At 40.7% G+C, this 15,931-nt stretch overlaps 1 long non-coding RNA gene across 5 annotated transcripts; it reads right to left on the minus strand.

Annotated features, from left to right (window-relative positions):
- Window positions 1–637: 637 nt before the first annotated feature.
- On the minus strand, window positions 638–15,648 carry LOC109892337 (uncharacterized). 5 transcript variants are annotated; one of them, XR_004210187.1, is made up of 5 exons: window positions 15,091–15,648; window positions 14,403–14,630; window positions 8,807–13,381; window positions 8,364–8,578; window positions 638–1,135 (listed from the first exon to the last, which is right to left on the minus strand). It is a non-coding gene; the product is annotated as an uncharacterized LOC109892337 (long non-coding RNA). The 5 variants fall into 5 exon arrangements; XR_002255606.2 differs by lacking the exon at window positions 638–1,135 and having other exon boundaries at window positions 8,158–8,578; window positions 8,807–8,979; window positions 13,208–13,381; window positions 15,091–15,631; XR_004210186.1 differs by having other exon boundaries at window positions 8,364–13,381.
- Window positions 15,649–15,931: the final 283 nt, after the last annotated feature.

Here is a 15,931-nt window from a genome sequence, read left to right on the forward strand (position 1 = left end):
AGGGTCAACCAGTTATTAAATCCAAGGGTTCACATACTTTTCCCACCCTGCACTATGAATGTTTACACGGTGTGTTCAATAAAGACATGAAAACATATAATTGTTTGTGTTATTAGTTTAAGCAGACTGTGTTTGTCGATTGTTATGAATTAGATGATCAGATCAAATTGTATGACCAATTTATGCAGAAATACAGGTAATTCCAAAGGGTTCACATACTTTTTCTTGCCACTGTAAGTTTCATGGACTCACTCTTAGTGCAATAATAGTGTTTAAAAAGAAAAAAATATATATATATTTTAGATTCTTCAAAGTAGCAACCCTTTGCCTTGATGACAGCTTTGCAGAATCTAAAATATATTTTGATTTGTTTAACACTTTTTTGGTTATTACATGATTCCATGTGTTATTTCATAGTTTTGATGTCTTCACTATAAGTAAAATAGTAAAAATAAAATAAAAAACTTGAAGGAACAGGTGTCCAACCTTTTTTATATATATATATAATTTTAATAGCAGGACACTGTAAAGTCCATTATCCCACCGAGGAGTATAAATCAGGCTGTTTGAGAAGGTTTGAATTCTAAGCAAACTGAATACACTTTGTTTGAAATACAATAGACGAACATAGCTGCTGTAGTAGGATACTGTGCCTATACGTATTTTGTCTGGTGATAATGGGGATACCATGGTAACATGTCAGAGTCGTCATACCTTCCTGTCTGGTGGTAATGGGGCTACCTTATCAAACATGTCAGTGGTCATACCTTCCTGTCTGGTGGTAATGGGACTACGTTATCATACCATCCTGTCTGGTGGTAATGGGACTACGTTATCATACATGTCAGTGGTCATAACTTCCTGTCTGGTGGTAATGGGACCATGTTATCATACATGTCAGTGGTCATACCTTCCTGTGTGGTTTCCTACATACAACAAGAGTTCCCTGATCCTGGTGCAAATACACAGGATTTACCACTCCTCATACTGACTGATAAATTTAATAATTTAAAAAAAAGACAATACAGGTAAAAGTTGTCTAGTAAAATTTTAATGCCGAGTACCAGGTCTCTCTCCATTCAAAGACATCAGTATCAAGTCCGTCTGTCTCCATGTGCTGGCTCTAAACATGTTTCTGTGAACACACACACACACACACACACACACACACACACACAGTCACTGTTCTATTACCAAAGGCAGTTATGACCTATCCTATCTGACACACAAACAGGTACAATGTTGACATTTGAACAGGTCCTAATTCTGTTCTCATCGATGACCATTGGTGAGTAGGCAAGAGGTGAGGCTGGAGGTGAGGTCTTTGCCAGAGCCCCATTGATGGGAATAGCAGCATAGATAAGCTCCTGGCCCCCCATCAAAGATACTGGTTGGTTGATCACACACACACACACACACACACACAGATTACATTATCAATGGTGGTTATGATTAGCCTGGTGAAACCAACCTGATCGATGTGTTCACCTTTCTATTTAATTTCAGATATCTTAAAATGTAACATGAAATAGAATAGAGAACACAGGGATCAGGCTAGGTTCTTCCAGGCTAGATTATGACCTGGCCATTACAGTGCTTTCGGAAAGTATTCACACCCCTGGACTTTGTACACATTGTTGTGTTACAGCCTGAATTTAACATGTGTTAGATGTATATTTTGCATCACTGGACTACACACAGTACCCTATAATGTCAAAGTGGAATTATGTTGAGACATTTTAACAAATCAAAAATGAAAAGCTGAAATGTCCTGAGTCAATAAGTATTCAACCCCTTTGTTAAGGCAAGCCTAAATAAGTTCAGGAGTAAAAATGTGTTTAACAAGTCACATAATAAGTTGTATGGACTCACTCTGTGGGCAATAATAGTGTTTAAAATAATATTTGAATGAGTCTCATCTCTTTACCCCACACATACAATTATCTGTAAGGTCCCTTAGTCGAGCAGTGAATTTTAAACACAGATTCAACCACAAAGACCAGGGAGGTTTTCCAATGCCTCGCAAAGAAGGGCACCTATTGGTAGATGGGTAAAAATGTAAAAAGCAGACATTTAATGTCCCTTTGATCATGGTTAAGTTATTAATTACACTTTGGATGTTGTATTGATACAACAAGTCACAATGATACAGGCGTCCTTCCTAACTAAGTTGCTGGAGAGAACAGAAACCGCTCAGGGATTTCACCATGAGGCCAATGGTGACTTTAAAACAGTTACCAAGTTTAATAGCCGCGATGGGAGAACATTGAGGATAGATCAACAAAATTGTAGTTACTCCACAATACTAACCTAACTGACAAAGTGAAAAGAAGGAAGCCTGTGCGGAATAAAATTATTCCAAAACATGCGTCCTGTTTGCAATAAGGCACTAAAGTAAAACGGCTAAATAATTAACTTTGTCCTGAATACAAAGTGTTATGTTTGGGGCAAATCGAACACACCACATCACTGAGTACCACTCTTCATATTTCCAAGCATAGTGGAGGCTGCATCATGTTTTGGATATGCTTGTCATTGGAAAGGACTAGGGATTTTTAGGGGATAAAAATAAATGGAATAGAGCTAAGCACAGGCAAAATCCTAGAGGAAAACTTGGTTCAGTCTGCTTTCCAACAGACACTGAGATTAGATGATTGTCCTGTTGAAAGGTTCATTAGAACACAAGGCCAAATAGAGATAGGGTGCAGCCTGCCAGCTTAGTGGAGACTGCCACTAGCACAATCAGTGTAGTCAGCTCCGCTATCCCCACTGAGACCGTGTCTGTGCCTCGATCTAGGTTGGGCAAAACTAAATATGGCGGTGTTCACCTTAGCAATCTCACTGAACTAAAGACCTCCTCCATTCCTGTCATTATTGAAAGAGATTGTGATATCTCACATCTCAAAATAGGGCTACTTAATGTTAGATCCCTCACTTCCAAGGCAGTTATAGTCAATGAACTAATCACTGATCATAATCTTGATGTGATTGGCCTAACTGAACTATGGCTTAAGCCTGATGAATTTACTGTGTTAAATGAGACCTCTCCTCCTGATTACACTGGTGACCATATCCCCCGCGCATCCCGCAAAGGCGGATGTATTGCTAACATTTACGATGCCAAATTTCAATTTACGCAAAAAAATGACTGCGTTTGTCTTTTGAGCTTCTAGTCATGAAATCTATCCAAGCCTACTCAATCACTTTTTTTATAGCTACTGTTACAGGCCTTCTGGGCCATATACAGCGTTCCTCACTAAGTTCCCTGCATTCCTATTGGACCTTGTAGTCATGGCAGATAATATTCTAATTTTTGGTGACTTTAATAATCACATGGAAAAGTCCACAGACCCACTCCAAAAGGCTTTTGGAGCCATCATTGACTCAGTGGGTGTTCTGGACATGTTAGTTATTTAGCACCCCCTAGTGGCAGTTTAAGTTCAGCAGGCTAGAATTTACCTGTTTGTGTCATGTGACAGGAAGCAGTTTCAGAAGTAAAGCAATGCGTAAGATGTGCATGAGGGTAGTTACAATCCATCTTTATAAATTTCGTATGATGCAATGTCTGTAAGTACATTTGTTTATTATCACAAGATAAATATTTATCACATAATTTTCATGTTTCTGTAAAAGATGAGTAATTGAGTTAGCTAATGCAAAGTGGCTTCAATGCTATATCTCCCTAGGGATATCTAACTGAGTAATATCAAGCATACCGTTGCATTCTGGTAACTTTAATATATATATATATATTTGGCTCTAGATTGAGTACTCTTATTCCTTATTTCATACATTTAGGGCAGTTATTGTGGAAGACATTCTTTATGTTTGACAGAGAAATTTCCATTAAAGAAAATCTTTTGAGTTCTATTAGATAGCTCTGAATCCACGATGTTGCAGAGGTTGAAAAGCCATAACACATGCGTTTTTTCAACAGGTTATGGTCAATAATGTCAAAGGCTGCACTGAAATCTAACAGTACAGCTCCCACAATCTTATCAATTTATTTTAATCAGTCAGTCATTTGTGCCAATGCAGTACATGTTGGGTGCCCTTCTCTATAAGCATGCTGTAAGTCTGTTAATTTGTTTACAGAGAAATAGCGTTGTATTTGGAATACAGAAGATAGCCCTATTTAGTAAAAGACCAAGTCCATATTATGGCAACAGCAGCTCAAATAAGAAAAGAGGAATGACAGTCCATCATTACTTTAAGACATGAAGGTCAGTCAATCCAGAACATTAAGAACATTGAAAGTTTCTTCAAGTGCAGTCACAAAAACCATCGATCGCTATGATGAAACTGGCTCTCATGAGGACCGCCACTAGAAAGGAAGACCCAGAGTTACCTCTGCTGCAGAGTATAAATTCATTAGTTACCAGCCTCAGAAATTGCAGCCCAAATAAATGCTTCACAGAGTTCAAGTAACAGACACATCTCAACATCAACTGTTCAGAGGAGACTGTAAATCAAATTGCTGCAAAGAAACTACTAATAAAGCACACCAATAAGACGAAGAGAGTTGCTTGGGCCAAGAAACACGAGCAATGGACATTAGACAGGTGGAAATGTGCTCTTTGGTCTGATTTTTTGTTTCAACCGCCATGTCTTTGTGAGATGGAGAACGGATGATCTCCGCATGTGTGGTTCCCATCGTGAAGTATGGAGGTGGTGGTGTGATGGTGCTTTGCTGGTAACACAGTCAGTGATTTATTTAAAATTCAAGGCACACTTAACCAGCATGGCTACCACAGCATTCTGCAGCGAAACACCATCCCATCAAGTTTGCGCTTAGTGGGACTATCATTTGTTTTTCAACAGGACAATGACCCAACACACCTCCAGGCTGTGTAAGGGCAATTTGACCAAGGAGAGTAATGGAGCGCTGCATCAGATGACCTGGACTCCAATCACCCGACCTCAACCCAACTGTGATGGTTTGGAACCAGAGTGAAGGAAAGGCAGCCAACAACTGCCCAGCATATGTTCTTCAAGACTGTTGGAAAAGCATTCCAGGTGAAGCAGGTTGAGAGAATTAAAAAAAATATTTACATTTCACCTTTATTTAACCAGGTAGGCCAGTTGAGAACAAGTTCTCCTTTACAACTGCGACCTGGCCAAGATAAAGCAGAGCAACGCGACAAAAACAACAGAGTTACACATGGGATAAAGAAACATACAGTCAATAACACAATATAAAACTCTGTATAGAGTGTTTGCAAATTAAGGAGGTAAGGCAATAAATAGGCCAATAGTGGCGAAGTAGTTACAATTTAGCCATTTACACTGGAGTGGTAGATGTGCAGATGAGGATGTGCAAGTAGAAATATTAGTGTGCAAAAGAGCAGAAAAACAAAAATGGGGATGAGGTAGGTAGTTGGTTGGATGGGCTGTGTTCAGCTGCAGCGATCGGTAAGCTGCTCTGACAGCTGACGCTTAAAGTTAGGTGAGGGAGATAAGTCTCCAACTTCAGTGGTTTTTGCTATTTTGTAAATGACATCGCCGAAGTCAAGGATCGGTGGGATAGTCAGTTTTACGAGGGTATGTTTGGCAGCATGAGTGAAGGATGCTTTGTTGCGAAATAGGAGGCCAATTCTAGATTTCATTTTGGATTGGAGATGCTTAATGTGAGTCTGGAAGGAGAGTTTACAGTCTAGCCAGACACCGAGGAATTTGTAGTTGTCCACATATTCTAAGTCAGAACCGTCCAGAGTAGTGATGCTAGTCGGGCGGGCGGGTAGCGATCGGTTGAAGAGCATGCGTGTAGTTTTACTAGCATTTAAGAGCAGTTGGAGGCTACGGAAGGAGTGTTATGGCGTTGAAGCTCGTCTGGAGGTTTATCAACACAGTGTCCAAAGAAGGGCCAGATGTATACAGAATGGTGTTATTTGCGTAAAGGTGGATCAAAGAATCACCTGCAGCAAGAGCGATATAATTTATGTATACAGAGAAAAGAGTCGTCCTGAGAATTGAACCCAGTGGCACCCCCATAAAGACTGACAGAGGTCCGGACAACAGGCCCTCCGATTTGACAAACTGAACTCTATCAGAGAAGTAGTTGGTGAACCAGGCGAGGCAGTCATTAGAGAAACCAAGGCTGTTGAGTCTGCCGATAAAAATACGGTGATTGACAAGAGTCGAAAGCCTTGGCCAGGTCGATGAGGACGGCTGCACAGTACTCTCTTTTATCAATGGCAGTTATGATATCGTTTAGGATCTTGAGTGTGGCTGAGGTGCACCCGTGACCAGCTCAGAAACCGGATTGCATAGCGGAGAAGTTACGAATGCCAAGAGAGTGCAAAGCTGTCAAGGCAAAGGGTGACTACTTTAAAGAATCGCAAATATATTTTGGATTTGTTTAACACTTTTTTGGCTACTACAGACGTGGCCAAAAGTTGAATGACACAAATATTAATTTTCAGTCTGCTGCCTCAGTGTCATTAGATATTTGTCAGATGTTACTATGGAATACTGAAGTATAATTACATGCATGTTATAAGTGTCAAAGGCTTTTATTGACAATTACATTAAGTTGATGCAAAGAGTCAACATTTGCAGTTTTGAACCTTCTTTTTCAAGACCTCTGCAATCCGCCCCCTGGCATTCTGTCAATTAACTTCTGGGCCACATCCTGACTGATGGCAGCCCATTCTTGCATAATCAATGCTTGGAGTTTGTCAGAATTTGTGGGGTTTTGTTTGTCCACCTGCCTCTTGAGGATTGAGCACAAGTTCTCAATGGGATTAAGGTCTGGGGAGTTTCCTGGCCATGGACCTAAAATATAAATGTTTTGTTTGCCGAGCCACTTAGTTCTCTTTTGCCTTTTGGCAAGGTGCTCCATCATGCTGGAAAAGGCATTGTTCATCAAACTGTTCCTGGATGGTTGAGAGAAGTTGCTCTCGGAGGATGTGTTGGTACCATTCTTTATTCATGGCTGTGTTCTTAGGCAAAAGTGTGAGTGAGTCCACTCCCTTGGCTGAGAAGCAACCCCACACATGAATGGTCTCAGGGAGCTTTACTGTTGGCATGACACAGGAAAATGACTTTACCCCAGTCCTCAGCAGTCCAATCCCTGTACCTTTTGCAGAATATCAGTCTGTCCCTGATGTTTTTCCTGGAGAGAAGTGGCTTCTTTGCTGACCTTCTTGACACCAGGCCATCCTCCAAAAGTCTTTGCCTCACTGTACATGCAGATGCACTCACACCTACCTGCTGACATTCCTGAGCAAGCTCTGTACTGGTGGTGCCCCGATCCCGCAGCTGAATCAACTTTAGGAGATGTTCCTGGCGCTTGCTGGACTTTCTTGGGCGCCCTGAAGCCTTCTACACAACAATTGAGCCACTCTCTTTGAAGTTCTTGATGTTCCGATAAATGGTTGATTTAGGTACAATCTTACTGGCAGCAATATCCTTGCCTGTGAAGCCCTTTTTGTGCAAAGCAATGATGACGGCACATGTTTCCTTGCAGATGACCATGGTTGACAGAGGAAGAACAATGATTCCAAGCACCACCCTCCTTTTGAAGCTTCCAGTCTGTCATTCAAACTCAATCAGCATGACAGAGTGATCTCCAGCCTGGTCCTCGTCAATACTCACACCTGTGTTAACGAGAGAATCACTGACATGTCAGCTGGTCCTTTTGTGGCAGGGCTGAAATGCAGTGGAAATGTTTTTGGGGATTCAGTTCATTTGCATGGCAAAGAGGGACTTTGCAATTAATCGGATCACTCTTCATAACATTCTGGAGTATATGCAAATTGCCATCATACAAACGGAGGCAGCAGACTGAAAATATATATTTGCGTCATTCTCAAAACTTTTGGCCATGACTGTACATGATGTGTTATTTCATAGTTTTGATGTCTTCACTATTATTCTACAATGTAGAAAATAGTGAAAAGAAAAGAAAATCCCTTGAATGAGTAGGTGTGTCCAAACATGACTGGTACTGTATGTAAATTACATTCATTATGGGGTATTGTGTGCAAAAAACAATATTGGCTTTGAATTTTTTATTAATTTTAAATTCAGGCTGTAACACAACATTTTATTTTTTAATTTCACCTTTATTTAACCAGGTAGGCCAGTTGAGAACAAGTTCACATTTACAACCGAGACCTGGCCAAGATAAAGCAAAGCAGTGCGACAAAACACAGAGTTACACATGGAATAAACAAACGTACAGTCAATAACACAATAGAAAGTCTATATACAGTGTGTGGAATAAGTCAAGGGGTATGAATACATTCTGAAGGCACATTATACGCATCTAAGTAGAAAACAAGTAACAAATAATGCCAGTTTATATACATTATGTTTCACTACTGGGTTTTCAAGTGTATCAAAGTAATGAAGTGTTTTACCTTCTGTATTTGTACAAATGATGAGCCTGTGAAAGCTGTTGTCGATGACAGGTTTGTCTAACCGGATACTTGCCAACATGTGGCTGACTGATCCATTCATAGTTATGCTCACAGTGAAGTCAAGTCTTCACTATGCTGCATGTTCTGCTGCCATCTGTACATCTCTCCAACAACTGCAACAGGCAATCTGATGAGGTGGTGTTGGCTGGGAGGGCCTGTGACAGGGTGATATAATAGACAGCCAAGTGGTAAATTGCATTTTTTTTTTCTAGAGAAAGGACAAAGCTTTCTGCTAGTGCACTTCACAACCAAAATCACTCTACTAGCTATATCTGATTGGCTGGGGAATTAGCCTACTAGTTCATCAAGCCAGGTATTTTTGAATGCAACTTTTCAAACATACATAACCAGATGTCTATTGCTCTAGCTACCGGTATACTCACCACCACTGCACTGGGGACCAATGAACTCCAACCACCTATTCTGCATGATAGGGTCCTTCGGAAGAGCATGCAAACCATAGTTGGTCAATCCGTATAGGGATTTTCAGTCTCAAAATGGCTCTGAACGCGTTGGGGCGATGGAAGGGATTAGTTGGTTTTTAGGGGCAGTCACTCTTAAAAACAAAAGGTATATTATTCAACATTTCCACATGCAAAAAATGATTTTTGGGGGGGGAGAAAGCAAAAGTCTGTAATTGTCAGTCTTATTGGAACCTTTAATTCGGCCTCTGCCAAAACGTCTGTGCCTTAATGGCACAGGTGATGTGCTTGCATAACTGCAAACTGGCTTCCCTTGACTCTTTTCTTTGGTGCGCAAGGACCATTCACAGCTGAGCTCACGCAGTATAGCTGTTATTTTAGAATTATTTATCAAGGGAAGACAATTGCTTGCTGGCTTCCCTTGCATTCAATGCCATGTTCGCTCGGATGCTTTCTCCAGTGAGATATATTTAGCCTCTTGCGAATTGAAGGACATTTATGAAACACAGAGATGAAAGATAAAATACATGTTTTCCCTCGGCACCCATGAATACACGCCAATGTACGGTAGCAGCGTGGCAATTTGCCCAAAGCTGATGTTGGTTTTGAACTGATGTACATTAGCTAGCTAGCTATGTTTTGTGGAATGTAGGACTAGCATTTGGATGTGAGCTAGCTAACATTGGCTAGCTGTTGTGTTCTGGCTCTATCTAGCTAGCTAGCGAATGACTGAAGTAATCTGTGTAAAAACTTCCCATAACCAAATATAGCTAGCTACATTTCTTACCCTGTTCAGTAGCTAGCTAGCTTTTAGCTGACTGATGTTACCTAGCTACAGAGGCTAGCTGTTGGACAAGCCAGCTAACATTACTTAGCTAATCAAAATATCTGTTTGCATTTATTGATTAACATCAGCTTGAATACCACATATACATATAGTAGCCTAGGTCTGTTCCATACACTTCTGATTGGCAGCCTGGTGCAAGCAGTGGTGTTGTTGCAACAGAGTTGATCGACACGGTGTTAGAACTCTGAGCATTGGCAAAAAAAAAAAATAAAAAAAAAATAAGTTAGCATTGTCAGAAATGATACAAAAAAAAAAGGTAGCACATCATTGGTTCTTAATGGACAGAAATTAGCATGTGAGAGCGATAAATTAGACATTTAATCAAAACTATTGCCCCTAAAAGGGTCTAATGGTCACTTTATGGATGCTGTAGTCTCGTTCTTATCTGACGCCTAGATGTTGAGCTAGAATTTTCTCTCTCCCCTAATGCTAACAACCCTGTTAAAAATCAAGTATGTGGTTCTCTAATGGCCGGACGGCTCACAAGAGGCAGGGAGTGTATTGTGTACCTCCAATCAAGATGATTTGAACATTTTCATCGACATTGGTGTCATATTGGCTTAGATATCATGGTAGGGAGACTTTAATTGAACATTGAGCTTCAATGCAAATTATTGGTCAGCGCAACAATAACATAAATTCATGGTCTTTTTAAACCAACCACTTAGCTAACCAACATTAACACTTATTGCATTCCACTGGTGATTAAAGACGTGGAACACATTTCTTCACACGTTAAATCACAAACCTACAGTGCCTTGCGAAAATATTCAGACCCCTTGGATTTCTTCACATTTTATTGTGTTACAAAGTGGGATTCAAATTGATTTGTCATTTTTTGTCAACAATCTACACAAAATCCTCTGTCAAAGTGTAAGAAAAATTCTAACACTTTGTAAAAGATTAATAAAAAAAGGATATTAACTCAAATATAGTCGTATTCAGCTCCCTGAGTCAATACCTGTTAGAAACCCTTTGGGCATTGAGTCTATGAGAGGCTTTGCACACCAGGATTGTGCAATAATTGCCCATTTTACTCCTGAACTAATTTAGGCTTGCCTAAACAAAAAAGGGGCGGAATACTTAGTTATTCATAAATTATATCTATTTTTAAAGATAAATAAAATATCTTCCACTATGAGTGTGTCCATATAATGAGATGAGTGTGTCCATATAATGTGATGAGTGTGTCCATATAAATGTATGAGTGTGTCCCAAAAAAAAAAAATATATATTTTTTTTAATCCCACTTTGTAACACAAACAAATGTGAAGAAATCCAAGGGGTCTGAATGCTTTTGCACTCTCGTATAAACTTTAATGAACACTCCATAGAACATGCAGTGTAATGTGTCCCTAGATTGGTAGTCACTATAGTCTAGACTGACATCCTAACATAGTCTTAACATTTCTCACACCACAAGGCTTATATGGACATGGGGGGAGGGGGGGGGGGGGGGGGAAGAGACACTGATTCTAGATCAGCATTCCTACTTTGACAAGCTTCGTAAATACCGTCCCAGATGTCCGCAGCACATAAGGGTCTCTAACACAGTTGAGGGCCTGACTCAATCACAACATGTAAAACACAGCATCCAGCCTGTTTATCTGTATCTGAGGGACAGCTGTCTGTCTGTTTCTGTCTGATGGTACATACCACACACTGAGAATGGCAAACATTTGTTTTATACATAAACAGATGGAGATTTAAAACGTGTGAATTAAGGAGTCCAAGTAAAGCCGCACTGTGCCTGGCATGCAGTGTACTGTACACAACAGCTGTAATGAGTCATACATAGTCCAGGGCCCATGTCCACAAAGCATCTTTGAGTAAGAGTGCTGATCTAGTATCAGTTTAGCCTTTTAGATCATAATGAATAAGATTATATGGACAGATCCTAGATCCCAGATCCTAGATCCTAGCGCTCCTACTCTGAGATGCTTTGTGGATACGGGCCTGGGAAAAGAAGTCTTCTGACCTCTATGGGACATCATGGCTAAATAAATAGTCCTTTCACCAACAATAAGAGCTTAAACATGACTTAAAAGAGCTACAAACGAAGAGACAGTTTTGTTGCTATTCTTAAAACAAAATTTTCAAGCAAATATTCTATAATCTCCACAAAAACAACATGCACATTTTCCCACCAGAGGTGTTTCCATCAAACCGACTTGTTGTGGATAAAAGGCTGTGAGTGATGGCGTAGTGCACAAAAAAAAATATTTTGTTGGATGACGCTGGGACAATTGGCCCCATGGGTCTCCTGGTCGTGTCCGGCAGAGACCGAGCCTGGACTCGAACCCAGAATCTCTAATGGCACAGCTAGCACTGCGATGCAGTGTCTTAGACCACTGTGCCACTCAGGAGGCCCCTACATGCTTTTTAAGCAAATAGTGGCTAACCAGGGATGGGATAATGTAGTAGCCAGGAACTTTATTTTTATGACAGTTTGCAATGGAACACGTGAAAAATGCATGTACTTTCAGAATTGATTAGCGAGATGCTCATTGGTGGGCTACCTGTTGGAGACCCATGGGCTAAAGCCAGCAACAGGTCAGTGGAGCAGGCAGTGCGCTCGCGCTATAAGGAGACATCTGTTGGGCTGATAAGACTTGATCTTCTCTCAATCAGTAGACCGACGTCAGTTCAATTACTTGAATTCTATTTCATGAATTTTTTTGATTTCAGTGAGCTCAATGTGCAGTTTCTGTAGAGATAAATTAGATCAAGCCTGAACTGTGCGATGTAGTAGGGAGCTGTATTTTCACAGTTTAGCGCAGAAAACGTGGTAATTAAAATAAGATTTTATCCAAGGTCTACCATTTTCCATTTGTAGAAGTGGGAGATTACGTTGTAGTTTACTCTCACATGACCACGTGGTCTAGAATGGAATACAATTGCAGCCCACAGGTGTAAAATGGGAGGACACATTCAACATGTCAAATCGTAAGTATTGTTCCTAGAGATAAAATTATTTATTTGTATTAATTAAAGGGAAACCAGTTAAAAACAAATTCTTATTGACAATGATGGACTACCCTCCCCCAGGCAAATCCTCCCCTATGCCAGACAACCCTGGGCCAATTGTGGGCCGCCCTATGTGACTCCCGATCACGGCCGGTTGTGACAAAGCCTGGGAACAAACCAGGGTCTGTAGTGACATCTAGCATTGCCTTAGACCGCTGCGCCACTTGGGTATGCCTCTGTTGACTGGAAACGTTATTTTGGTGATACCGAACAGTTTAGATATGGTTGATCAAGGACACCAGGCTACAGAAGTTTCCGCAACGAATCATCTCTAAACAATTTTTTTGTTGCGGGACAGAGCAAAAATAATAGCTGCAGTCCAATTCTCTACGAGTGCACACTTCTGAGAGAAGAGAAGGGGGAAGAATTGGAACATAACCAATATCATCCTTTCAGCAGGCAGATATAATCAATCTATTTATAAAGACATTTTTACGGCAGCAGTTTTCACAAAGTACTTTTAAGGTAGGAAAGGGACATGGTCTCACCGAGAAGTCAATGGGATCGTTGGTGATCCCCTTCAGCACAGCCTTCAAAGGGTGCTTCATGAAGTGAGCCCACATGAGCAGGGAAACCAGGTAATAACCCAGAGAGCGCTGGGTGTTAGTCATGTTCCACCACAACGCCATACAGCAGGCCTGGCTGGTAGAACAGCACCGTTCCTACAGGGGCAGAATCAGGATACGGTTGTGTTCAGTAGGGACAACATTTTTTTGAAACAGGGAGTTTCCACTTCAACTTAATCTGTGTCCACAGACGCAACTAGCATGTGCCTTGCAAATGCTGTGTTTCAACATCTATGACAATGTGAGGGGGTCCAAGGCCTCCAAAATAGATTGGAAACATTTCCCAACTTAAAATACAGTCAAGAGCTGGCGGGCAACATTCATGTTACAAGGAGAGATCATTACTGATAATCAATAATATTACAGGGCCAGGGTTACAAATGATTATGCATGTTTTAGTAATAGCAATATGAGCACATGATGAGTTCATGTGTGTGACACTGAAGTGTGAACTGCCATGGACAGTTTGATATACATGCATGCATTCACAGGTATGTGGCTGCAGAGTACAAACAACACCAATGACAGTCTTTTGGGGGTGTGATATGCACTGGCTGTAGCCATTCATCCAGTGTTGCCAATTTAGCGACTTTGTCGCTATATTTAGCGAGTATTCAGACCCCTCTAGTGACACATTTTCAAAAAAAGCGACAAGTCTAGCAACTTTTTCTGGTGTTATTGGAGACTTTTGGAGACTGACGTGAAAGAACATATCGTTCTTACTCTTCTCAACGAACAGCGGGTGCTGCCGTGGGCCCACCCCCGTCCCAAAGCACTCACAGGCGGCCCAGTCAGAGCAGGAGATGTTCACCCCTCCGCATCCAGACTGCAAATGAATCACGCATGCGGGAAGCCGCCGCTTCCTGATCCCGCCCTTGTTTACATTTTTTAAAATCTATTAACCTGAATTAGGGCCAGACTAGTTATAATTCTCAAAATGCCATTGCCCCCAAAAATTATTAAATTAAACACTAAGTAACTCCGCCAGAGCGTCTCTTTTGCCGGTCCCAAGCCCGGATGAAGGAGGGTTGGAATTGTGACATAAAAAAAAAAAAATCAAGAATCGACAGAAGTTCATTTGCAGTTCTAAACATATTTCGGGTGTTTTTTTACTCACCTTTTGTCTCTCCACGACGTTATTCCTACAGCATCCATACTACGTCCATCACAATTACATGCACATGGCCAATTATGCAAATTGGGCGATGACGTCATTTAGGACAGCCAATAGCTACTTTCCTTACTGAGGAGTTGGCAACACTGCATTCATCCTCTCATGACTTGATTTCAAGTTTGGTCCCTTAGGTTACCTTGTCCAGAAGCCTGATGAAGATGGCTACAAAATCTAGAAGATAAGAGTCATTACAATCAGTCAATAAAGGTTTAGCTCCACCCCAGAGACAACCACATCTTGTCTATGGCATATGCAGCATTAAATGGACTGTGCGTCTACAAATAACTATGGGCTAATTTGCAGGATGAAATGTGTATGTGGTGATAAAAGCATATTCTACAAAAGAGCATTGACATCGTTAGTCTTTGGTTGAACACAAACAAAACAGATTATAAACTAGAGTACAAATGACATGTCATCAAAAAGGATCACATACATATGTATTATTATGTTTATTCATCCTGCATACGATGTTGTTCAATAACTTGTCCGGTTGACTAATGTCCATGTTTTTTGTGCCAACAAGCAACAATTCAGTCTACTTGGGCGTGCTGGCATGGGTGAACTTGTAACTGCGTAGTAACAGCTAGCTATCGTGTAATACTGCGACGATATTTTGTAGCCCACTTACCTCGGAGTCCTGGGTTATCCTTTTCAGATCGTACGTTTTGCTTTTGCAATTTAGCGTTGATAACACTGGTGTTTGTCTGAAAAGATTACAACCATCGTAGGTGAGCTCTCGGCTCGCCGTGTTGTTATTTCCACACATGTTGATAGTCGTCACTAGTTACCACAACTACAAAGGCATAATTGGCTAACCCCCGCCAACTTCGACATTTTATCTTAAAATAAGACTTTAAACCAAACCCTAACCACACTGCTAACCTTATGCCTAACATTAAATTAAGACCAGAAACCATTATTTGTAATAATTCATTTTTACGATATATACTTTTAATTTCGTGGCTGTGGTAACGAGTGACAACCCAAAAGCAAGACGAAGCAGTATTTCTCCAGGTGGCGCTCCAACACTTCTTTCTTTTCATTATGTTATACGACCATAGGCAGGCTATATCAAACTGCGTAGCGCACAAGGTTCAGTAAGAGAGAGTCAACGCTGCCACAGTGACAGAAATGCTTTCTCACAATATTGACAAACCTGTTGACCGTGCAAGGGGTAAAAAAAATAAAAAAATATATATATATATATATCAGCAATTTGTTCATTCACTTATGTAGCCTAAATCATTGGGCGCGTTCGAGCGGATCACTTTTGTCAAGTCCTCAAAGTGTGTTGCATTATGGTTATAAAAATCTTCCCCCTGGGGACTAGGATACTGCCGCGTTCAAGACAACTTGGAAATCTCTGACTTCCGACTTCACTGCGTTCAATTTTTAAAAAATAAGCTCAGACTGGGAAAATCGTTTTGAATGGTCATTCAACTCAGAATTCCAAGTCAGAAACGCGGACT

This window comes from Oncorhynchus kisutch, linkage group LG6 (genome assembly GCF_002021735.2).
Source record: "Oncorhynchus kisutch isolate 150728-3 linkage group LG6, Okis_V2, whole genome shotgun sequence".
Taxonomy (NCBI): domain Eukaryota; kingdom Metazoa; phylum Chordata; class Actinopteri; order Salmoniformes; family Salmonidae; genus Oncorhynchus; species Oncorhynchus kisutch.